The sequence below is a fragment of the Mchenga conophoros genome, linkage group LG15, assembly GCF_057382185.1.
Source record: "Mchenga conophoros isolate Kocher_MC1m ecotype Shallow Benthic linkage group LG15, M_conophoros_male_GT1.1, whole genome shotgun sequence".
Classification (NCBI taxonomy): domain Eukaryota; kingdom Metazoa; phylum Chordata; class Actinopteri; order Cichliformes; family Cichlidae; genus Mchenga; species Mchenga conophoros.
This window is the reverse complement of record NC_140540.1, coordinates 42,886,206-42,911,328: the sequence shown is the minus strand read 5'-3', so window position 1 is coordinate 42,911,328 and position 25,123 is coordinate 42,886,206. Positions and strand designations below refer to the sequence as shown.

The 25,123-nt window shown below is 40.5% G+C and overlaps 6 long non-coding RNA genes across 10 annotated transcripts; 3 read left to right on the top strand and 3 right to left on the bottom strand.

Annotated features, from left to right (window-relative positions):
• Positions 1 to 820: 820 nt before the first annotated feature.
• Positions 821 to 2,472, bottom strand: LOC146559010 (uncharacterized). Its single transcript, XR_014888683.1, has 3 exons — positions 2,296 to 2,472; positions 2,100 to 2,167; positions 821 to 1,609 (listed from the first exon to the last, which is right to left on the bottom strand). It is a non-coding gene; the product is annotated as an uncharacterized LOC146559010 (long non-coding RNA).
• Positions 2,473 to 3,937: 1,465 nt separating this feature from the next.
• Positions 3,938 to 7,070, top strand: LOC146559009 (uncharacterized). Of its 3 annotated transcripts, XR_014888567.1 has the most exons (6): positions 3,938 to 5,212; positions 5,375 to 5,956; positions 6,052 to 6,145; positions 6,243 to 6,292; positions 6,418 to 6,573; positions 6,815 to 7,070. It is a non-coding gene; the product is annotated as an uncharacterized LOC146559009 (long non-coding RNA). The 3 variants fall into 3 exon arrangements; XR_014888566.1 differs by having other exon boundaries at positions 6,052 to 6,573; XR_014888565.1 differs by having other exon boundaries at positions 5,375 to 6,573.
• Positions 7,071 to 9,798: 2,728 nt separating this feature from the next.
• On the bottom strand, positions 9,799 to 11,509 carry LOC146559008 (uncharacterized). The gene is made up of 3 exons (XR_014888741.1): positions 11,340 to 11,509; positions 11,144 to 11,211; positions 9,799 to 10,653 (listed from the first exon to the last, which is right to left on the bottom strand). It is a non-coding gene; the product is annotated as an uncharacterized LOC146559008 (long non-coding RNA).
• A 102-nt stretch (positions 11,510 to 11,611) lies between these two features.
• Positions 11,612 to 16,116, top strand: LOC146559007 (uncharacterized). Of its 3 annotated transcripts, XR_014888578.1 has the most exons (6): positions 11,612 to 14,256; positions 14,419 to 15,000; positions 15,096 to 15,189; positions 15,289 to 15,338; positions 15,464 to 15,619; positions 15,861 to 16,116. It is a non-coding gene; the product is annotated as an uncharacterized LOC146559007 (long non-coding RNA). The 3 variants fall into 3 exon arrangements; XR_014888577.1 differs by having other exon boundaries at positions 15,096 to 15,338; XR_014888576.1 differs by having other exon boundaries at positions 15,096 to 15,619.
• Positions 16,117 to 18,821: 2,705 nt separating this feature from the next.
• Positions 18,822 to 20,512, bottom strand: LOC146559006 (uncharacterized). The gene is made up of 3 exons (XR_014888728.1): positions 20,376 to 20,512; positions 20,180 to 20,247; positions 18,822 to 19,689 (listed from the first exon to the last, which is right to left on the bottom strand). It is a non-coding gene; the product is annotated as an uncharacterized LOC146559006 (long non-coding RNA).
• Positions 20,513 to 20,647: 135 nt separating this feature from the next.
• On the top strand, positions 20,648 to 25,088 carry LOC146559005 (uncharacterized). The gene is made up of 4 exons (XR_014888557.1): positions 20,648 to 23,293; positions 23,456 to 24,373; positions 24,499 to 24,654; positions 24,895 to 25,088. It is a non-coding gene; the product is annotated as an uncharacterized LOC146559005 (long non-coding RNA).
• The last annotated feature ends 35 nt before the right edge of the window (positions 25,089 to 25,123 follow it).

Below are 25,123 nucleotides of genomic sequence, written 5' to 3'. Positions count from 1 at the left end.
AAACAGAATAATCCATTGAAGCCTCCATCATCATCCACGATCACTGTTACTGTTCAGATTATTTCATCTCTGTTTTCCTCTAGAATGTTTTGAAAATCAGCATTTGATCAACAGACTTTTTAAAAGTTTATTTTGATCCTATTGTTTACGTGTGTAATTGCATTTTTATTGAAATTATGACAGGAAAACCCTTAATCAAATTGTATCTTTGATATCTAATAATAATATTAACAATAATGTTACATATGTAATATGTACACAATAATAATGTGCAAACAAACAAGAAAAATAGCAAAAAATGTCAATTTTTTTCTAATACCCTGTATATAAAAACCACATATGACCACAACTCCAAATGTGCAATTGTCACTGCATCTAAACATGACATATTACAAAAAGGTAGAAACATATAATATACAATATGTTCTGAAGCTGGTACTGGTGCAGTTAACTTTGCTTTAGGCTCCCATACACAGTAGGTGTTACTTACCTTACGTGCAGTGCAGTATTACTTTACCTTGTAATATGTTATAATAAGCAAGTCACTTCTATATTTATGAGGATGTAGACAATAATGTTGGCTGATATGTAAAACTATGAGATGTCGAGTGCAGGGAAGATATTATTGATGGATCAGATTCATGAATGTGTTAGGTACTTAAGCCACAATTAGAGAGTGAAACAGAGACTGACACTGGTTGAAATGTATAGTAAATATTTTATTTTGAACTTTTATGCTGAACTACAAGCTGTGAACTGTGCGATCTCTGCGACCTGTGGTGCCTGGTTTACTGTGTGTAAAACTGCGCAGGTTCCCATGTGTCATCCCACACTTTGCCACTGTCAGGAGAAAAACATAACAAAGAACAACCACACACAAAATAGGACAATTTAGGTTGTGACATATGACAATTTTTTAGGATGAAATATCTTCTATATTCATGTCATGCTTTATACACCTTCATTGTAATATAAATGAATCAAATCAAGTCAGACAGTAATAATATGTGTAGTAGATGTCAAGCAGGACCACAGCAGCAGCCACGATCCATCAGAACCTGCTGGATGAGAGAGCACAGAAACTCCAGGGAAGAAGTTTAGTTAGTAACATGCATGAACTGCATTACTGGGACATGTATGTTTACAGATGGTGAGGGAGAGGGGGAGAGTTTTCAGTAAAACGAGACGCGACTGCATCTTCAACCAATACTGAGCCTGCATAACCCTGAAAGAGACAGACAGAGAGAGGGGGGGGGGACACTAACCCCCAGCAGTCTGGTCCCATTACAGCATAACTAAGGGCTGAGCTGAACCAGCCCTAACTATAAGCTCTATAAAGAAGTAAAGTCTTATGCCTACTCTTAAAAGTGTTGACCATGTCCACCTCCAAATCTCATAATGGACTTTGGAGGTGGACAGCTATCAAGCTCCTCACAGAAGAGGAGCTCGATAGCTAAAAGCTCTCAATTTACTTTAGTCCAAATACATGAATTCAAATTGAGGTGATAACTATTTATCAACAATATGAATGTCTGTTCCTGTCCAACAAAGTTGTTACTACATACCATGTTGAGCAAGGCTTCCACTTGACTTTAACTTCTTCTTTTTCCTGAAAAACATGATATAAACAAACAATTAATTAAGAAAGACATGCAAGTTGCATACAAAAAGGAGCTTATAAACATTTGTGTACTATTGAATGGCTCAATAAAAACATAAGAACCACTACAATGCGTGTACTGCCAGCATCGAGTGCATGTTAGCAAAGCAACACTGCTTACATTGTGGCTCACAAGCAAAACTAACTGAAGCAGATGTTACTGAATGGGAAGGAGCACCTCCACATCAATCACTCCTTCTGAGCATGATGTCAGGAGGACTTTAAAGAACGTAAACATCAGGAAGGCAGCACGACTAGGTCGTATCAGGTGGTCTGTTCTTATTTAATGTCCTATTTGGAGTGAAATCCTGACTCAGTGGCTGAATTAGTGTAGATTCATCAAATACAAAAGCTTATGGATATTCAGTCAGGCACAGTTCAAATCCAGGAAGTCCAAAGACGCAAACAAATCTGCACAACAGCAGGCTAAATTACTTACATTTACAACTCTCCTGTCTACTATCTCTTCATATTTGAAAATCTTCTGTGTACGGTGTTTTCGGCATTCTGAAAAATAACAAATGAAATATTTACATGAGTTCTGTAAAACTGGAAAAAAATGCAAAAATTAAGAAAAAGAAATCTTAACGAACATGTCATGTGTTTCGTACATTTACAATACCATAACGTCTAACCTTTCCTTGTCCTTTTTTTGTTTGGGACATCCGAGGTGTACACAGTAGAAATTGAGGGAGATGCAGGATGTGGAGATGAAGAGGAGGATGCAGGAGGAAGCAGAGATGAAGAGGAGGATGCAGGAGGAAGCAGAGACAGAGAGGAATATGCAGGAGGAAGCAGAGATGAAGAGGAGGATGCAGGAGGAAGCAGAGATGAAGAGGAGGATGCAGGAGGAAGCAGAGACAGAGAGGTTTTTCTCCCTAATTTAATGCTTTCTTTTAATGACATCGTTAACATTTCTCAACAAAAACACATGAAAGTATCACTGATAATTCAACAATAAAAGCTTGGAGTCATTTGGCGCGGCTGCCCCTCTGTTGGTCTTCCATGGTCTCTTGTGTTCTGGGGGCCTCTGGATGTCTGGAGTTTTGATCTCCTCCATACCCGCTTCACACCCTGGAGGACGGGGCTGTGGCCCCCCCACACTCCCTAGCAGATCGTTACATGGAGAAACCTTTGGAATACAAGCGCGCTGATCCACACAGGTATGCACACGGGTGTTCACTGCTCGTAGACCCAAATTACACCTTTCTTGGCCGCTACTTCGAAGCACATCTGTCCTGCGTGCTGCACAACAACATTGAATATTTAGTATTTACTGCTGTTTACACTTAGCTAGATTAATGCGATGGTGTTGTGTTTAGTATGTTGCTTTGGTTTTTTTTGCTTGTTTTCTATTTTTCTCTCAACAGGTGATCCAGGAGATTTTTATTTTTTTTTCTCCCCCCCTTTCTCACTGTCCCTCTCCCCTTCTGTTTTTCCTTTCCTTCCTCTTTCTTTCTCCCTTTCCTATCCCTCACTCATGTCTGTCCCATCTGTAACATCTGAAAATAAAATATAATAAATAATAAAAACAAAGATCGACCAAATGGACCAATACGGCAATGCCACGATGATCCATTTGGCAAAGTAAATCCATTGGGTATCCTTGTTGGTCTTCAGACAACAATTCTGATGGCTAAAGAACCAAATGGGACAGGCAAAAAAAAAAAAAAATAATAATAACCCCGTCACGGCGAAACATGACACCGTGAAGCACAATCTAACTGGAGAACCGGGGACCCTCTCCGCGAACGGGTTTTTCTTCCTAATTTAATGCTTTCTTTTAATGACATCGTTAACATTTCTCAACAAAAACACATGAAAGTATCACTGATAATTCAACAGTAAAAGCTTGGAGTCATTTTTGACCAGGACATGTCCTTCAACGCACATATTAAACAAATATGTAAGACTGCTTTCTTCCATTTGCGCAACATCTCTAAAATTAGAAATATCCTGTCTCAGAGTGATGCTGAAAAACTAGTTCATGCATTTATTACTTCCAGGCTGGACTACTGCAATTCATTATTATCAGGATGTCAAAAAAACTCACTGAAAAGCCTCCAGCTAATCCAAAATGCTGCAGCAAGAGTCCTGACAGGGACTAGAAAGAGAGAGCAGATTTCTCCTGTTTTGGCTTCCCTTCATTGGCTTCCTGTTAAGTCCAGAATTGAATTCAAAATCCTGCTCCTCACATACAAGGTCTTAAATAATCAGGCCCCATCTTATCTTAATGACCTTGTAGTACCATATCACCCTATTAGAGCACTTTGCTCTCGCTCTGCAGGCCTACTTGTTGTTCCTGGAGTATTTAAAAGTAGAATGGGAGGGAGAGCCTTCAGTTTTCAGGCCCCACTTCTGTGGAACCAGCTTCCAGTTTGGATTCGGGAGACAGACACTATCTCTACTTTTAAGATTAGGCTTAAAACTTTCCTTTTTGCTAAAGCATATAGTTAGGGCTGGACCAGGTGACCCTGAATCCTCCCTTAGTTATGCTGCAATAGACGTAGGCTGCCGGGGGATTCCCATGATGCATTGAGTTTTTCCTTTCCAGTCACCTTTCTCACTCACTATGTATTAACAGACCTCTCTGCATTGAATCATATCTGTTATTAATCTCTGTCTCTCTTCCACAGCATGTCTTTATCCTGTCTTCCTTCTCTCACCCCAACCGGTCGCAGCAGATGGCCGCCCCTCCCTGAGCCTGGTTCTGCCGGAGGTTTCTTCCTGTTAAAAGGGAGTTTTTCCTTCCCACTGTCGCTTGCTCATAGGGGGTCATATGATTGTTGGGTTTTTCTCTGTATCTATGAAGCGCCTTGAGGCGACTTTTGTTGTGATTTGGCGCTATATAAATCAAATTGAATTGAATTGAATTAAAATCGCTTCATGTTTTGGCCACCACACAGTGTTTTCCAAACTGATTCACGATCTGAAAGTGTGCAGATCTAACGTACATAATCCTTTGTTAGGTTTATTATTTTCATTTCACACGTAAAACATTTATAGATTCATTCACCACTCCTGTTAGTTTGAGCTTCAGGCTGCTGACGAACTCCTTCAAGATATGCAGGTAACATTTTTAGTGGAATCAGTTGTTAAAGAGGGAACACGCTTGTCTAATATTTTGTACGGAGTAAACGTTATATTATTTTAAATTTTTTTTTAAAGTTTATGTCACATTAAGTTGGTTAACTTAAGCTGTTTGATAATCTTTGCTTTAATCATAGACTGTATTTTAGGCGTTCCCTTTTTTCCTTGTTAATTGCGTAGAATGATGCACAGAGTGAACCTCAGCCAAGACCAGTGCGCTGGAAAAAACGTGACAGACAGGGAGCTTTTATTCCTCAAAGATCATCAACCACTCGAAGTACTAGTTGCATGCCACGTGCTCAGTGTTCACACAACCATTGATTTTATCTCACAACTTGTTTTCACCAAAGAATTTCAGTAAGTAAATATTCTTCAATTTTTTTCCCCCTCCAGTGTCCAGAGAGCAGCATCAATGTCCACGTGAAGAACCTAGTTATGTTGCCAGTGTCAACCCAACAAAAGGTACTTTACCTTCTTGTATTTATTGTGATTTCTGTTTACTTTTATATTTGTTGTTATAGTTGAGTTATGCAGGGCTTTTGTGCAGTCCTAAGAAACATACTGCCTAGAGTGTTTTTCACTTTGTGGAAGAGTTTCTTCCTTTCTTTCTTTTTTTTCTGTTAGTGTATGGTGCTTCATCAGGAGCTCCTTCAGTTGTTGGAGGATGGAGAAGAGGATGCAGCCATGACTTGTGAGACGTCGTCTGAGTCAGCTGCTACTCACTGGGCGATCAGAAATATGGTGTCCTTGCAAAAGTGGAAAGAGGCCAGGCCTTGTCTTATAGACAATATGTTAGCTACTCTGGATCCACAGTCACACCGTGTGTGTCAGTGTGGCAAACAAGTAGTTGTGAGGTGTCTGGACTGCCTGCCTCTTCCATTCCTTTGTGCTGACTGTGATATTGCAGTTCACACACGCTTTGTCCTGCACAACAGAGAGGCAGTAACAGGAGGGTTTTTGCAGCCTTCATCAGAGTTTCACAAGCCAATAGGTACGGTTTTTAAGTCTTATGCATTTCTTGCTTTGTATGAGTATGAGTGGGTGCTGTTATTGTATATTTATTGGAGTGGAGTGGAGTGCTGTAAAGTTTGAGGTGGACAGGATGTGCAAGGAGCCATGCTTTAGCTGCCCTGCCTGCACTCCAGACATGCTTGCCGTCTCAGTTGATGGAAACCGCAAGCTTTATCGCTTTCAGTCAAATGCAAGGTACGTTATGCATTGTGTACATAAGTCAAATATGGATTTGTAGAAAAATGTATTTTAATGTTTCTTTTCAAACAACTGTCACTGTGTTCGTTCAGCACTTCAGAGCAGGGGGACTTTGAAGGTGTCTTCATTGAAAAAGATGAGGAAGTTGCTGAGTTTGTGAAATACATCCAGAGACACACAAATCATGTAAGATACACATATATATATATATATTAGTGCTGTTAGCGTTAATCTTGTTAAAATGACGTTAATGCCATAACCATATACACATACACGTATCCAGTGATGCCCTCATGCAGACCGATATTTGGCCCTGGCAGAGCACAAGTGAACGTAAGCTCTTGATATATAAATATCCTTTTTAAACAAACTCCCAGTATCTGAGCAGTAGTTGAATGTTTTGTTCTTGAATCATAATATGCTACTATGTTTTCCCATCTGATGTTGTTAAACTGTAGCTGCTGCTGACCTCCGGACAAAAAGAAAAGTCTTTGAGAAGGTGATGGCTGTGAGGCGCCTGAGAGAGGAGGAGATGATCCTTTGCAGGGAGATGCGGCATCACTGGACAGTGTTGCGAATGCCATCTGTGGTGTTGGGAACAATCTCCTCAGACTGTAAGCACTTTATTTATTTATTAATTTTTTGATGAATCGATTGAAAATAAGAGCAGATGCTAAAGTCTTACTGGATCTTTTACCTATATCTAGATTGCTAGCTAACACTGCCTTCTCCCTTTTAAAAAAATGTTTAATTACAGCATCCTAATTCCTTGTGTTTATGAGGTGAGGTTTTTTTTTTGTTTGTTTGTTTGTTTTTTAACTTTTCTCATATTTATTTGTTTTGTTCTTTTTACAGCCTCCTTTGTTGGCATGTCGGAGGATGCACAGAAGGGACTCTGTAGCCTGGTTTTAGAAAACAAAGTGAACTGAAAGCTGAAATGCTCAAAGTAAAGGACGTGTACAAGAGAATCCTCAGCCACCAACCACTCCTGGAAATGGACTCGGAGGAGGACATTCCAGACGATGCCACTGAGAGTGATTTGAGCACTTCTGCTGAAGACTGATTGTGTCATCATTGATGTTATGTTTGGTAAAATAAAAAGTTAATCACATCTCTGTTTAATGTGATTTTTCAACAGACATTTTACATTTTGAGAAGAAAAATGGAATTTCCTTGGTGCAGTTGTTTACCCTGAATCATTATTTCCCATCTAATTTAATGACTAGTGTACATGTTCAGATACGATAACATAATTTAATTTATGGGATGCTTTCTGGGCTGCTCAAATGATCACAAAATTTAAAAGCACCAGGCAGCACACTCACAAGTACATTTTTTGTTCAGTGTTTTGTCGAAGAAATCAACAAGTACAATTGAGATGTTTGCTGTAGTGGTGTGTTTGTTAAGAAGCATGCCAGCACACCGGTGAAGTGACAGTCCCAGAATGCACCCGAGCCAGTGACTCGCCCCAGAGCAAATGAAATTGCTTATCTAGAAAGACAACCGTCATCAAAGAAGAAGTAAAAGAGTAGGAAACAAATGGTAAGGGAAGGTACTGTGGGGTAGGAAAGAAAGGCCAGAGCTGTGCAAAATGACCTCCAGCAGGCTACAAATGTGCACGTCTGCTCAAACGGTCAGAAACCGACTCCATGAGGGTGGTATGAGGGCCCGACGTCCACAGGTGGGGTTGTGCTTACAGCCCAACACCGTGCCGGATGTTTGGCATTTGCCAGACAACACAAAGATTGGCAACTTTGCCACTGGCGCCCTGTGCTCCTCACAGATGAAAGCAGGTTCACACTGAGCACTTGTGACAGAGTCTGGGGACGCCGTGGAGAACCTTCTGCTGCCTGCAACATCCTCCAGCATGAGTTTGGCAGTGGGTCAGTTTTGGTGTGGGGTGGCATTTCTTTGGGGAGCTGCACAGCCCTCCATGTGTTCGGCAGAGGTAGCCTGACTGCCATTAGGTACTGAGATGAGATCCTCAGACCCCTTGTGAGACCATATGCTGGTGCGGTTGGCCCCGGGTTCCTCCTAATGCAAGACAATCCTAGACCTCATGTGGCTGGAGTGTGTCAGCAGTTCCTGCAAGATGAAGGCAATGATGCTGTGGACTGGCCCGCCCATTCCCCAGACCTGAATCCAATTGAGGACATCTGGGACATCATGTCTCGCTCCATCCACCAACTGCACCACAAAATGTCCAGGAGTGGGCAGATGCTTTAGTCCTGGAGTCTGGGAGGAGATCCATCAGGAGAGCATCTGCCACTTCATCAGGAGCATGTCCAGGTGTTGTAGGGAGGTCATACAGGCATGTGGAGGCCACACAGACTAGTGAGCCTCATTTTGACATGTTTTAAGAACATTACATAAAACCAAATTAATGATTCTGTATTGCATTGATCAAGGAACCAACCCAATAGGAGCTAAAGGAATCCTCTTGACATTACTTCACTCAGTAAGTTTATACTATGTTTAATGTGCATTTTCTTCATCAGTTTTGAACATAACATGTTAGCGCTCCCTGGTCCTTTTTGGAGACAGATCCTGAGACAGCAGGCAGCTATGGAGAACTCGTGTCAGCTGTGGTAATTAAGGAATACTTTGATTTAATATTGATTTCATGACAACTATCCTCAGGCACATATTCCTGGATATATATGATGACATAAGTAAAGTCCCATTTTACAATCATTGCCTTCTTTGATCTGACTTATTGCCTCAGACTTTGGCCCTGTGTCCCCAAAAGTATAGAAAATCCATGACACTGAGTAAGAGGCCTTTATCATGTTATAAGTGAGAGAGTTTGGTGTAACAGTGGTTGAACATGCCAAATCAATCCACAACATACTGCCATTCCCCAGCTGTAACCTGCATATGCATCAAACCAAAATCCAGTATCATAGACATAAAGATGAGGTTAAAGGGGTTGTATCATTTTGCCAGATAGCTTCATCCCAAAAAAGATAAACATTCTTCAAAAACAAAAGTTTGTGAATATTTGCTGTATTGCCAGGCCTAAACCAACCTGTTAAACTTATCAAATTATTGTCATAGATACGAACCTATTGATTGAAACAGAATAATCCATTGAAGCCTCCATCATCATCCACGATCACTGTTACTGTTCAGATTATTTCATCTCTGTTTTCCTCTAGAATGTTTTGAAAATCAGCATTTGATCAACAGACTTTTTAAAAGTTTATTTTGATCCTATTGTTTACGTGTGTAATTGCATTTTTATTGAAATTATGACAGGAAAACCCTTAATCAAATTGTATCTTTGATATCTAATAATAATATTAACAATAATGTTACATATGTAATATGTACACAATAATAATGTGCAAACAAACAAGAAAAATAGCAAAAAATGTCAATTTTTTTCTAATACCCTGTATATAAAAACCACATATGACCACAACTCCAAATGTGCAATTGTCACTGCATCTAAACATGACATATTACAAAAAGGTAGAAACATATAATATACAATATGTTCTGAAGCTGGTACTGGTGCAGTTAACTTTGCTTTAGGCTCCCATACACAGTAGGTGTTACTTACCTTACGTGCAGTGCAGTATTACTTTACCTTGTAATATGTTATAATAAGCAAGTCACTTCTATATTTATGAGGATGTAGACAATAATGTTGGCTGATATGTAAAACTATGAGATGTCGAGTGCAGGGAAGATATTATTGATGGATCAGATTCATGAATGTGTTAGGTACTTAAGCCACAATTAGAGAGTGAAACAGAGACTGACACTGGTTGAAATGTATAGTAAATATTTTATTTTGAACTTTTATGCTGAACTACAAGCTGTGAACTGTGCGATCTCTGCGACCTGTGGTGCCTGGTTTACTGTGTGTAAAACTGTGCAGGTTCCCATGTGTCATCCCACACTTTGCCACTGTCAGGAGAAAAACATAACAAAGAACAACCACACACAAAATAGGACAATTTAGGTTGTGACATATGACAATTTTTTAGGATGAAATATCTTCTATATTCATGTCATGCTTTATACACCTTCATTGTAATATAAATGAATCAAATCAAGTCAGACAGTAATAATATATGTAGTAGATGTCAAGCAGGACCACAGCAGCAGCCACGATCCATCGGAACCTGCTGGATGAGAGAGCACAGAAACTCCAGGGAAGAAGTTTAGTTAGTAACATGCATGAACTGCATTACTGAGACATGTATGTTTACAGATGGTGAGGGAGAGGGGGAGAGTTTTCAGTAAAACGAGACGCGACTGCATCTTCAACCAATACTGAGCCTGCATAACCCTGAAAGAGACAGACAGAGAGGGGGGGGGGGGGGGGGGGGGGACACTAACCCCCAGCAGTCTGGTCCCATTACAGCATAACTAAGGGCTGAGCTGAACCAGCCCTAACTATAAGCTCTATAAAGAAGTAAAGTCTTATGCCTACTCTTAAAAGTGTTGACCATGTCCACCTCCAAATCTCATAATGGACTTTGGAGGTGGACAGCTATCAAGCTCCTCACAGAAGAGGAGCTCGATAGCTAAAAGCTCTCAATTTACTTTAGTCCAAATACATGAATTCAAATTGAGGTGATAACTATTTATCAACAATATGAATGTCTGTTCCTGTCCAACAAAGTTGTTACTACATACCATGATGAGCAAGGCTTCCACTTGACTTTAACTTCTTCTTTTTCCTGAAAAACATGATATAAACAAACAATTAATTAAGAAAGACATGCAAGTTGCATACAAAAAGGAGCTTATAAACATTTGTGTACTATTGAATGGCTCAATAAAAACATAAGAACCACTACAATGCGTGTACTGCCAGCATCGAGTGCATGTTAGCAAAGCAACACTGCTTACATTGTGGCTCACAAGCAAAACTAACTGAAGCAGATGTTACTGAATGGGAAGGAGCACCTCCACATCAATCACTCCTTCTGAGCATGATGTCAGGAGGACTTTAAAGAACGTAAACATCAGGAAGGCAGCACGACTAGGTCGTATCAGGTGGTCTGTTCTTATTTAATGTCCTATTTGGAGTGAAATCCTGACTCAGTGGCTGAATTAGTGTAGATTCATCAAATACAAAAGCTTATGGATATTCAGTCAGGCACAGTTCAAATCCAGGAAGTCCAAAGACGCAAACAAATCTGCACAACAGCAGGCTAAATTACTTACATTTACAACTCTCCTGTCTACTATCTCTTCATATTTGAAAATCTTCTGTGTACGGTGTTTTCGGCATTCTGAAAAATAACAAATGAAATATTTACATGAGTTCTGTAAAACTGGAAAAAAATGCAAAAATTAAGAAAAAGAAATCTTAACGAACATGTCATGTGTTTCGTACATTTACAATACCATAACGTCTAACCTTTCCTTGTCCTTTTTTTGTTTGGGACATCCGAGGTGTACACAGTAGAAATTGAGGGAGATGCAGGATGTGGAGATGAAGAGGAGGATGCAGGAGGAAGCAGAGATGAAGAGGAGGATGCAGGAGGAAGCAGAGACAGAGAGGAATATGCAGGAGGAAGCAGAGATGAAGAGGAGGATGCAGGAGGAAGCAGAGATGAAGAGGAGGATGCAGGAGGAAGCAGAGACAGAGAGGTTTTTCTCCCTAATTTAATGCTTTCTTTTAATGACATCGTTAACATTTCTCAACAAAAACACATGAAAGTATCACTGATAATTCAACAATAAAAGCTTGGAGTCATTTGGCGCGGCTGCCCCTCTGTTGGTCTTCCATGGTCTCTTGTGTTCTGGGGGCCTCTGGATGTCTGGAGTTTTGATCTCCTCCATACCCGCTTCACACCCTGGAGGACGGGGCTGTGGCCCCCCCACACTCCCTAGCAGATCGTTACATGGAGAAACCTTTGGAATACAAGCGCGCTGATCCACACAGGTATGCACACGGGTGTTCACTGCTCGTAGACCCAAATTACACCTTTCTTGGCCGCTACTTCGAAGCACATCTGTCCTGCGTGCTGCACAACAACATTGAATATTTAGTATTTACTGCTGTTTACACTTAGCTAGATTAATGCGATGGTGTTGTGTTTAGTATGTTGCTTTGGTTTTTTTTGCTTGTTTTCTATTTTTCTCTCAACAGGTGATCCAGGAGATTTTTATTTTTTTTTCTCCCCCCCTTTCTCACTGTCCCTCTCCCCTTCTGTTTTTCCTTTCCTTCCTCTTTCTTTCTCCCTTTCCTATCCCTCACTCATGTCTGTCCCATCTGTAACATCTGAAAATAAAATATAATAAATAATAAAAACAAAGATCGACCAAATGGACCAATACGGCAATGCCACGATGATCCATTTGGCAAAGTAAATCCATTGGGTATCCTTGTTGGTCTTCAGACAACAATTCTGATGGCTAAAGAACCAAATGGGACAGGCAAAAAAAAAAAAATAAAATAATAACCCCGTCACGGCGAAACATGACACCGTGAAGCACAATCTAACTGGAGAACCGGGGACCCTCTCCGCGAACGGGTTTTTCTTCCTAATTTAATGCTTTCTTTTAATGACATCGTTAACATTTCTCAACAAAAACACATGAAAGTATCACTGATAATTCAACAGTAAAAGCTTGGAGTCATTTTTGACCAGGACATGTCCTTCAACGCACATATTAAACAAATATGTAAGACTGCTTTCTTCCATTTGCGCAACATCTCTAAAATTAGAAATATCCTGTCTCAGAGTGATGCTGAAAAACTAGTTCATGCATTTATTACTTCCAGGCTGGACTACTGTAATTCATTATTATCAGGATGTCCAAAAAACTCACTGAAAAGCCTCCAGCTAATCCAAAATGCTGCAGCAAGAGTCCTGACAGGGGCTAGAAAGAGAGAGCAGATTTCTCCTGTTTTGGCTTCCCTTCATTGGCTTCCTGTTAAGTCCAGAATTGAATTCAAAATCCTGCTCCTCACATACAAGGTCTTAAATAATCAGGCCCCATCTTATCTTAATGACCTTGTAGTACCATATCACCCTATTAGAGCACTTTGCTCTCGCTCTGCAGGCCTACTTGTTGTTCCTGGAGTATTTAAAAGTAGAATGGGAGGGAGAGCCTTCAGTTTTCAGGCCCCACTTCTGTGGAACCAGCTTCCAGTTTGGATTCGGGAGACAGACACTATCTCTACTTTTAAGATTAGGCTTAAAACTTTCCTTTTTGCTAAAGCATATAGTTAGGGCTGGACCAGGTGACCCTGAATCCTCCCTTAGTTATGCTGCAATAGACGTAGGCTGCCGGGGGATTCCCATGATGCATTGAGTTTTTCCTTTCCAGTCACCTTTCTCACTCACTATGTATTAACAGACCTCTCTGCATTGAATCATATCTGTTATTAATCTCTGTCTCTCTTCCACAGCATGTCTTTATCCTGTCTTCCTTCTCTCACCCCAACCGGTCGCAGCAGATGGCCGCCCCTCCCTGAGCCTGGTTCTGCCGGAGGTTTCTTCCTGTTAAAAGGGAGTTTTTCCTTCCCACTGTCGCTTGCTCATAGGGGGTCATATGATTGTTGGGTTTTTCTCTGTATCTATGAAGCGCCTTGAGGCGACTTTTGTTGTGATTTGGCGCTATATAAATCAAATTGAATTGAATTGAATTAAAATCGCTTCATGTTTTGGCCACCACACAGTGTTTTCCAAACTGATTCACGATCTGAAAGTGTGCAGATCTAACGTACATAATCCTTTGTTAGGTTTATTATTTTCATTTCACACGTAAAACATTTATAGATTCATTCACCACTCCTGTTAGTTTGAGCTTCAGGCTGCTGACGAACTCCTTCAAGATATGCAGGTAACATTTTTAGTGGAATCAGTTGTTAAAGAGGGAACACGCTTGTCTAATATTTTGTACGGAGTAAACGTTATATTATTTTAAATTTTTTTTTAAAGTTTATGTCACATTAAGTTGGTTAACTTAAGCTGTTTGATAATCTTTGCTTTAATCATAGACTGTATTTTAGGCGTTCCCTTTTTTCCTTGTTAATTGCGTAGAATGATGCACAGAGTGAACCTCAGCCAAGACCAGTGCGCTGGAAAAAACGTGACAGACAGGGAGCTTTTATTCCTCAAAGATCATCAACCACTCGAAGTACTAGTTGCATGCCACGTGCTCAGTGTTCACACAACCATTGATTTTATCTCACAACTTGTTTTCACCAAAGAATTTCAGTAAGTAAATATTCTTCAATTTTTTTCCCCCTCCAGTGTCCAGAGAGCAGCATCAATGTCCACGTGAAGAACCTAGTTATGTTGCCAGTGTCAACCCAACAAAAGGTACTTTACCTTCTTGTATTTATTGTGATTTCTGTTTACTTTTATATTTGTTGTTATAGTTGAGTTATGCAGGGCTTTTGTGCAGTCCTAAGAAACATACTGCCTAGAGTGTTTTTCACTTTGTGGAAGAGTTTCTTCCTTTCTTTCTTTTTTTTCTGTTAGTGTATGGTGCTTCATCAGGAGCTCCTTCAGTTGTTGGAGGATGGAGAAGAGGATGCAGCCATGACTTGTGAGACGTCGTCTGAGTCAGCTGCTACTCACTGGGCGATCAGAAATATGGTGTCCTTGCAAAAGTGGAAAGAGGCCAGGCCTTGTCTTATAGACAATATGTTAGCTACTCTGGATCCACAGTCACACCGTGTGTGTCAGTGTGGCAAACAAGTAGTTGTGAGGTGTCTGGACTGCCTGCCTCTTCCATTCCTTTGTGCTGACTGTGATATTGCAGTTCACACACGCTTTGTCCTGCACAACAGAGAGGCAGTAACAGGAGGGTTTTTGCAGCCTTCATCAGAGTTTCACAAGCCAATAGGTACGGTTTTTAAGTCTTATGCATTTCTTGCTTTGTATGAGTATGAGTGGGTGCTGTTATTGTATATTTATTGGAGTGGAGTGGAGTGCTGTAAAGTTTGAGGTGGACAGGATGTGCAAGGAGCCATGCTTTAGCTGCCCTGCCTGCACTCCAGACATGCTTGCCGTCTCAGTTGATGGAAACCGCAAGCTTTATCGCTTTCAGTCAAATGCAAGGTACGTTATGCATTGTGTACATAAGTCAAATATGGATTTGTAGAAAAATGTATTTTAATGTTTCTTTTCAAACAACTGTCACTGTGTTCGTTCAGCACTTCAGAGCAGGGGGACTTTGAAGGTGTCTTCATTGAAAAAGATGAGGAAGTTGCTGAGTTTGTGAAATACATCCAGAGACACACAAATCATGTAAGATACACATATATATATATATATATTAGTGCTGTTAGCGTTAATCTTGTTAAAATGACGTTAATGCCATAACCATATACACATACACGTATCCAGTGATGCCCTCATGCAGACCGATATTTGGCCCTGGCAGAGCACAAGTGAACGTAAGCTCTTGATATATAAATATCCTTTTTAAACAAACTCCCAGTATCTGAGCAGTAGTTGAATGTTTTGTTCTTGAATCATAATATGCTACTATGTTTTCCCATCTGATGTTGTTAAACTGTAGCTGCTGCTGACCTCCGGACAAAGAGAAAAGTCTTTGAGAAGGTGATGGCTGTGAGGCGCCTGAGAGAGGAGGAGATGATCCTTTGCAGGGAGATGCGGCATCACTGGACAGTGTTGCGAATGCCATCTGTGGTGTTGGGAACAATCTCCTCAGACTGTAAGCACTTTATTTATTTATTAATTTTTTGATGAATCGATTGAAAATAAGAGCAGATGCTAAAGTCTTACTGGATCTTTTACCTATATCTAGATTGCTAGCTAACACTGCCTTCTCCCTTTTAAAAAAATGTTTAATTACAGCATCCTAATTCCTTGTGTTTATGAGGTGAGGTTTTTTTTTTGTTTGTTTGTTTGTTTTTTAACTTTTCTCATATTTATTTGTTTTGTTCTTTTTACAGCCTCCTTTGTTGGCATGTCGGAGGATGCACAGAAGGGACTCTGTAGCCTGGTTTTAGAAAACAAAGTGAACTGAAAGCTGAAATGCTCAAAGTAAAGGACGTGTACAAGAGAATCCTCAGCCACCAACCACTCCTGGAAATGGACTCGGAGGAGGACATTCCAGACGATGCCACTGAGAGTGATTTGAGCACTTCTGCTGAAGACTGATTGTGTCATCATTGATGTTATGTTTGGTAAAATAAAAAGTTAATCACATCTCTGTTTAATGTGATTTTTCAACAGACATTTTACATTTTGAGAAGAAAAATGGAATTTCCTTGGTGCAGTTGTTTACCCTGAATCATTATTTCCCATCTAATTTAATGACTAGTGTACATGTTCAGATACGATAACATAATTTAATTTATGGGATGCTTTCTGGGCTGCTCAAATGATCACAAAATTTAAAAGCACCAGGCAGCACACTCACAAGTACATTTTTTGTTCAGTGTTTTGTCGAAGAAATCAACAAGTACAATTGAGATGTTTGCTGTAGTGGTGTGTTTGTTAAGAAGCATGCCAGCACACCGGTGAAGTGACAGTCCCAGAATGCACCCGAGCCAGTGACTCGCCCCAGAGCAAATGAAATTGCTTATCTAGAAAGACAACCGTCATCAAAGAAGAAGTAAAAGAGTAGGAAACAAATGGTAAGGGAAGGTACTGTGGGGTAGGAAAGAAAGGCCAGAGCTGTGCAAAATGACCTCCAGCAGGCTACAAATGTGCACGTCTGCTCAAACGGTCAGAAACCGACTCCATGAGGGTGGTATGAGGGCCCGACGTCCACAGGTGGGGTTGTGCTTACAGCCCAACACCGTGCCGGATGTTTGGCATTTGCCAGACAACACAAAGATTGGCAACTTTGCCACTGGCGCCCTGTGCTCCTCACAGATGAAAGCAGGTTCACACTGAGCACTTGTGACAGAGTCTGGGGACGCCGTGGAGAACCTTCTGCTGCCTGCAACATCCTCCAGCATGAGTTTGGCAGTGGGTCAGTTTTGGTGTGGGGTGGCATTTCTTTGGGGAGCTGCACAGCCCTCCATGTGTTTGGCAGAGGTAGCCTGACTGCCATTAGGTACTGAGATGAGATCCTCAGACCCCTTGTGAGACCATATGCTGGTGCGGTTGGCCCCGGGTTCCTCCTAATGCAAGACAATCCTAGACCTCATGTGGCTGGAGTGTGTCAGCAGTTCCTGCAAGATGAAGGCAATGATGCTGTGGACTGGCCCGCCCATTCCCCAGACCTGAATCCAATTGAGGACATCTGGGACATCATGTCTCGCTCCATCCACCAACTGCACCACAAAATGTCCAGGAGTGGGCAGATGCTTTAGTCCTGGAGTCTGGGAGGAGATCCATCAGGAGAGCATCTGCCACTTCATCAGGAGCATGTCCAGGTGTTGTAGGGAGGTCATACAGGCATGTGGAGGCCACACAGACTAGTGAGCCTCATTTTGACATGTTTTAAGAACATTACATAAAACCAAATTAATGATTCTGTATTGCATTGATCAAGGAACCAACCCAATAGGAGCTAAAGGAATCCTCTTGACATTACTTCACTCAGTAAGTTTATACTATGTTTAATGTGCATTTTCTTCATCAGTTTTGAACATAACATGTTAGCGCTCCCTGGTCCTTTTTGGAGACAGATCCTGAGACAGCAGGCAGCTATGGAGAACTCGTGTCAGCTGTGGTAATTAAGGAATACTTTGATTTAATATTGATTTCATGACAACTATCCTCAGGCACATATTCCTGGATATATATGATGACATAAGTAAAGTCCCATTTTACAATCATTGCCTTCTTTGATCTGACTTATTGCCTCAGACTTTGGCCCTGTGTCCCCAAAAGTATAGAAAATCCATGACACTGAGTAAGAGGCCTTTATCATGTTATAAGTGAGAGAGTTTGGTGTAACAGTGGTTGAACATGCCAAATCAATCCACAACATACTGCCATTCCCCAGCTGTAACCTGCATATGCATCAAACCAAAATCCAGTATCATAGACATAAAGATGAGGTTAAAGGGGTTGTATCATTTTGCCAGATAGCTTCATCCCAAAAAAGATAAACATTCTTCAAAAACAAAAGTTTGTGAATATTTGCTGTATTGCCAGGCCTAAACCAACCTGTTAAACTTATCAAATTATTGTCATAGATACGAACCTATTGATTGAAACAGAATAATCCATTGAAGCCTCCATCATCATCCACGATCACTGTTACTGTTCAGATTATTTCATCTCTGTTTTCCTCTAGAATGTTTTGAAAATCAGCATTTGATCAACAGACTTTTTAAAAGTTTATTTTGATCCTATTGTTTACGTGTGTAATTGCATTTTTATTGAAATTATGACAGGAAAACCCTTAATCAAATTGTATCTTTGATATCTAATAATAATATTAACAATAATGTTACATATGTAATATGTACACAATAATAATGTGCAAACAAACAAGAAAAATAGCAAAAAATGTCAATTTTTTTCTAATACCCTGTATATAAAAACCACATATGACCACAACTCCAAATGTGCAATTGTCACTGCATCTAAACATGACATATTACAAAAAGGTAGAAACATATAATATACAATATGTTCTGAAGCTGGTACTGGTGCAGTTAACTTTGCTTTAGGCTCCCATACACAGTAGGTGTTACTTACCTTACGTGCAGTGCAGTATTACTTTACCTTGTAATATGTTATAATAAGCAAGTCACTTCTATATTTATGAGGATGTAGACAATAATGTTGGCTGATATGTAAAACTATGAGATGTCGAGTGCAGGGAAGATATTATTGATGGATCAGATTCATGAATGTGTTAGGTACTTAAGCCACAATTAGAGAGTGAAACAGAGACTGACACTGGTTGAAATGTATAGTAAATATTTTATTTTGAACTTTTATGCTGAACTACAAGCTGTGAACTGTGCGATCTCTGCGACCTGTGGTGCCTGGTTTACTGTGTGTAAAACTGCGCAGGTTCCCATGTGTCATCCCACACTTTGCCACTGTCAGGAGAAAAACATAACAAAGAACAACCACACACAAAATAGGACAATTTAGGTTGTGACATATGACAATTTTTTAGGATGAAATATCTTCTATATTCATGTCATGCTTTATACACCTTCATTGTAATATAAATTAATCAAATCAAGTCAGACAGTAATAATATATGTAGTAGATGTCAAGCAGGACCACAGCAGCAGCCACGATCCATCGGAACCTGCTGGATGAGAGAGCACAGAAACTCCAGGGAAGAAGTTTAGTTAGTAACATGCATGAACTGCATTACTGAGACATGTATGTTTACAGATGGTGAGGGAGAGGGGGAGAGTTTTCAGTAAAACGAGACGCGACTGCATCTTCAACCAATACTGAGCCTGCATAACCCTGAAAGAGACAGACAGAGAGAGGGGGGGGGGACACTAACCCCCAGCAGTCTGGTCCCATTACAGCATAACTAAGGGCTGAGCTGAACCAGCCCTAACTATAAGCTCTATAAAGAAGTAAAGTCTTATGCCTACTCTTAAAAGTGTTGACCATGTCCACCTCCAAATCTCATAATGGACTTTGGAGGTGGACAGCTATCAAGCTCCTCACAGAAGAGGAGCTCGATAGCTAAAAGCTCTCAATTTACTTTAGTCCAAATACATGAATTCAAATTGAGGTGATAACTATTTATCAACAATATGAATGTCTGTTCCTGTCCAACAAAGTTGTTACTACATACCATGATGAGCAAGGCTTCCACTTGACTTTAACTTCTTCTTTTTCCTGAAAAACATGATATAAACAAACAATTAATTAAGAAAGACATGCAAGTTGCATACAAAAAGGAGCTTATAAACATTTGTGTACTATTGAATGGCTCAATAAAAACATAAGAACCACTACAATGCGTGTACTGCCAGCATCGAGTGCATGTTAGCAAAGCAACACTGCTTACATTGTGGCTCACAAGCAAAACTAACTGAAGCAGATGTTACTGAATGGGAAGGAGCACCTCCACATCAATCACTCCTTCTGAGCATGATGTCAGGAGGACTTTAAAGAACGTAAACATCAGGAAGGCAGCACGACTAGGTCGTATCAGGTGGTCTGTTCTTATTTAATGTCCTATTTGGAGTGAAATCCTGACTCAGTGGCTGAATTAGTGTAGATTCATCAAATACAAAAGCTTATGGATATTCAGTCAGGCACAGTTCAAATCCAGGAAGTCCAAAGACGCAAACAAATCTGCACAACAGCAGGCTAAATTACTTACATTTACAACTCTCCTGTCTACTATCTCTTCATATTTGAAAATCTTCTGTGTACGGTGTTTTCGGCATTCTGAAAAATAACAAATGAAATATTTACATGAGTTCTGTAAAACTGGAAAAAAATGCAAAAATTAAGAAAAAGAAATCTTAACGAACATGTCATGTGTTTCGTACATTTACAATACCATAACGTCTAACCTTTCCTTGTCCTTTTTTTGTTTGGGACATCCGAGGTGTACACAGTAGAAATTGAGGGAGATGCAGGATGTGGAGATGAAGAGGAGGATGCAGGAGGAAGCAGAGATGAAGAGGAGGATGCAGAAGGAAGCAGAGACAGAGAGGAATATGCAGGAGGAAGCAGAGATGAAGAGGAGGATGCAGGAGGAAGCAGAGATGAAGAGGAGGATGCAGGAGGAAGCAGAGACAGAGAGGTTTTTCTCCCTAATTTAATGCTTTCTTTTAATGACATCGTTAACATTTCTCAACAAAAACACATGAAAGTATCACTGATAATTCAACAATAAAAGCTTGGAGTCATTTGGCGCGGCTGCCCCTCTGTTGGTCTTCCATGGTCTCTTGTGTTCTGGGGGCCTCTGGATGTCTGGAGTTTTGATCTCCTCCATACCCGCTTCACACCCTGGAGGACGGGGCTGTGGCCCCCCCACACTCCCTAGCAGATCGTTACATGGAGAAACCTTTGGAATACAAGCGCGCTGATCCACACAGGTATGCACACGGGTGTTCACTGCTCGTAGACCCAAATTACACCTTTCTTGGCCGCTACTTCGAAGCACATCTGTCCTGCGTGCTGCACAACAACATTGAATATTTAGTATTTACTGCTGTTTACACTTAGCTAGATTAATGCGATGGTGTTGTGTTTAGTATGTTGCTTTGGTTTTTTTTGCTTGTTTTCTATTTTTCTCTCAACAGGTGATCCAGGAGATTTTTATTTTTTTTTCTCCCCCCCTTTCTCACTGTCCCTCTCCCCTTCTGTTTTTCCTTTCCTTCCTCTTTCTTTCTCCCTTTCCTATCCCTCACTCATGTCTGTCCCATCTGTAACATCTGAAAATAAAATATAATAAATAATAAAAACAAAGATCGACCAAATGGACCAATACGGCAATGCCACGATGATCCATTTGGCAAAGTAAATCCATTGGGTATCCTTGTTGGTCTTCAGACAACAATTCTGATGGCTAAAGAACCAAATGGGACAGGCAAAAAAAAAAAAATAATAATAATAACCCCGTCACGGCGAAACATGACACCGTGAAGCACAATCTAACTGGAGAACCGGGGACCCTCTCCGCGAACGGGTTTTTCTTCCTAATTTAATGCTTTCTTTTAATGACATCGTTAACATTTCTCAACAAAAACACATGAAAGTATCACTGATAATTCAACAGTAAAAGCTTGGAGTCATTTTTGACCAGGACATGTCCTTCAACGCACATATTAAACAAATATGTAAGACTGCTTTCTTCCATTTGCGCAACATCTCTAAAATTAGAAATATCCTGTCTCAGAGTGATGCTGAAAAACTAGTTCATGCATTTATTACTTCCAGGCTGGACTACTGTAATTCATTATTATCAGGATGTCCAAAAAACTCACTGAAAAGCCTCCAGCTAATCCAAAATGCTGCAGCAAGAGTCCTGACAGGGGCTAGAAAGAGAGAGCAGATTTCTCCTGTTTTGGCTTCCCTTCATTGGCTTCCTGTTAAGTCCAGAATTGAATTCAAAATCCTGCTCCTCACATACAAGGTCTTAAATAATCAGGCCCCATCTTATCTTAATGACCTTGTAGTACCATATCACCCTATTAGAGCACTTTGCTCTCGCTCTGCAGGCCTACTTGTTGTTCCTGGAGTATTTAAAAGTAGAATGGGAGGGAGAGCCTTCAGTTTTCAGGCCCCACTTCTGTGGAACCAGCTTCCAGTTTGGATTCGGGAGACAGACACTATCTCTACTTTTAAGATTAGGCTTAAAACTTTCCTTTTTGCTAAAGCATATAGTTAGGGCTGGACCAGGTGACCCTGAATCCTCCCTTAGTTATGCTGCAATAGACGTAGGCTGCCGGGGGATTCCCATGATGCATTGAGTTTTTCCTTTCCAGTCACCTTTCTCACTCACTATGTATTAACAGACCTCTCTGCATTGAATCATATCTGTTATTAATCTCTGTCTCTCTTCCACAGCATGTCTTTATCCTGTCTTCCTTCTCTCACCCCAACCGGTCGCAGCAGATGGCCGCCCCTCCCTGAGCCTGGTTCTGCCGGAGGTTTCTTCCTGTTAAAAGGGAGTTTTTCCTTCCCACTGTCGCTTGCTCATAGGGGGTCATATGATTGTTGGGTTTTTCTCTGTATCTATGAAGCGCCTTGAGGCGACTTTTGTTGTGATTTGGCGCTATATAAATCAAATTGAATTGAATTGAATTAAAATCGCTTCATGTTTTGGCCACCACACAGTGTTTTCCAAACTGATTCACGATCTGAAAGTGTGCAGATCTAACGTACATAATCCTTTGTTAGGTTTATTATTTTCATTTCACACGTAAAACATTTATAGATTCATTCACCACTCCTGTTAGTTTGAGCTTCAGGCTGCTGACGAACTCCTTCAAGATATGCAGGTAACATTTTTAGTGGAATCAGTTGTTAAAGAGGGAACACGCTTGTCTAATATTTTGTACGGAGTAAACGTTATATTATTTTAAATTTTTTTTTTAAGTTTATGTCACATTAAGTTGGTTAACTTAAGCTGTTTGATAATCTTTGCTTTAATCATAGACTGTATTTTAGGCGTTCCCTTTTTTCCTTGTTAATTGCGTAGAATGATGCACAGAGTGAACCTCAGCCAAGACCAGTGCGCTGGAAAAAACGTGACAGACAGGGAGCTTTTATTCCTCAAAGATCATCAACCACTCGAAGTACTAGTTGCATGCCACGTGCTCAGTGTTCACACAACCATTGATTTTATCTCACAACTTGTTTTCACCAAAGAATTTCAGTAAGTAAATATTCTTCAATTTTTTTCCCCCTCCAGTGTCCAGAGAGCAGCATCAATGTCCACGTGAAGAACCTAGTTATGTTGCCAGTGTCAACCCAACAAAAGGTACTTTACCTTCTTGTATTTATTGTGATTTCTGTTTACTTTTATATTTGTTGTTATAGTTGAGTTATGCAGGGCTTTTGTGCAGTCCTAAGAAACATACTGCCTAGAGTGTTTTTCACTTTGTGGAAGAGTTTCTTCCTTTCTTTCTTTTTTTTCTGTTAGTGTATGGTGCTTCATCAGGAGCTCCTTCAGTTGTTGGAGGATGGAGAAGAGGATGCAGCCATGACTTGTGAGACGTCGTCTGAGTCAGCTGCTACTCACTGGGCGATCAGAAATATGGTGTCCTTGCAAAAGTGGAAAGAGGCCAGGCCTTGTCTTATAGACAATATGTTAGCTACTCTGGATCCACAGTCACACCGTGTGTGTCAGTGTGGCAAACAAGTAGTTGTGAGGTGTCTGGACTGCCTGCCTCTTCCATTCCTTTGTGCTGACTGTGATATTGCAGTTCACACACGCTTTGTCCTGCACAACAGAGAGGCAGTAACAGGAGGGTTTTTGCAGCCTTCATCAGAGTTTCACAAGCCAATAGGTACGGTTTTTAAGTCTTATGCATTTCTTGCTTTGTATGAGTATGAGTGGGTGCTGTTATTGTATATTTATTGGAGTGGAGTGGAGTGCTGTAAAGTTTGAGGTGGACAGGATGTGCAAGGAGCCATGCTTTAGCTGCCCTGCCTGCACTCCAGACATGCTTGCCGTCTCAGTTGATGGAAACCGCAAGCTTTATCGCTTTCAGTCAAATGCAAGGTACGTTATGCATTGTGTACATAAGTCAAATATGGATTTGTAGAAAAATGTATTTTAATGTTTCTTTTCAAACAACTGTCACTGTGTTCGTTCAGCACTTCAGAGCAGGGGGACTTTGAAGGTGTCTTCATTGAAAAAGATGAGGAAGTTGCTGAGTTTGTGAAATACATCCAGAGACACACAAATCATGTAAGATACACACATATATATATATATTAGTGCTGTTAGCGTTAATCTTGTTAAAATGACGTTAATGCCATAACCATATACACATACACGTATCCAGTGATGCCCTCATGCAGACCGATATTTGGCCCTGGCAGAGCACAAGTGAACGTAAGCTCTTGATATATAAATATCCTTTTTAAACAAACTCCCAGTATCTGAGCAGTAGTTGAATGTTTTGTTCTTGAATCATAATATGCTACTATGTTTTCCCATCTGATGTTGTTAAACTGTAGCTGCTGCTGACCTCCGGACAAAGAGAAAAGTCTTTGAGAAGGTGATGGCTGTGAGGCGCCTGAGAGAGGAGGAGATGATCCTTTGCAGGGAGATGCGGCATCACTGGACAGTGTTGCGAATGCCATCTGTGGTGTTGGGAACAATCTCCTCAGACTGTAAGCACTTTATTTATTTATTAATTTTTTGATGAATCGATTGAAAATAAGAGCAGATGCTAAAGTCTTACTGGATCTTTTACCTATATCTAGATTGCTAGCTAACACTGCCTTCTCCCTTTTAAAAAAATGTTTAATTACAGCATCCTAATTCCTTGTGTTTATGAGGTGAGGTTTTTTTTTTGTTTGTTTGTTTGTTTTTTACTTTTCTCATATTTATTTGTTTTGTTCTTTTTACAGCCTCCTTTGTTGGCATGTCGGAGGATGCACAGAAGGGACTCTGTAGCCTGGTTTTAGAAAACAAAGTGAACTGAAAGCTGAAATGCTCAAAGTAAAGGACGTGTACAAGAGAATCCTCAGCCACCAACCACTCCTGGAAATGGACTCGGAGGAGGACATTCCAGACGATGCCACTGAGAGTGATTTGAGCACTTCTGCTGAAGACTGATTGTGTCATCATTGATGTTAT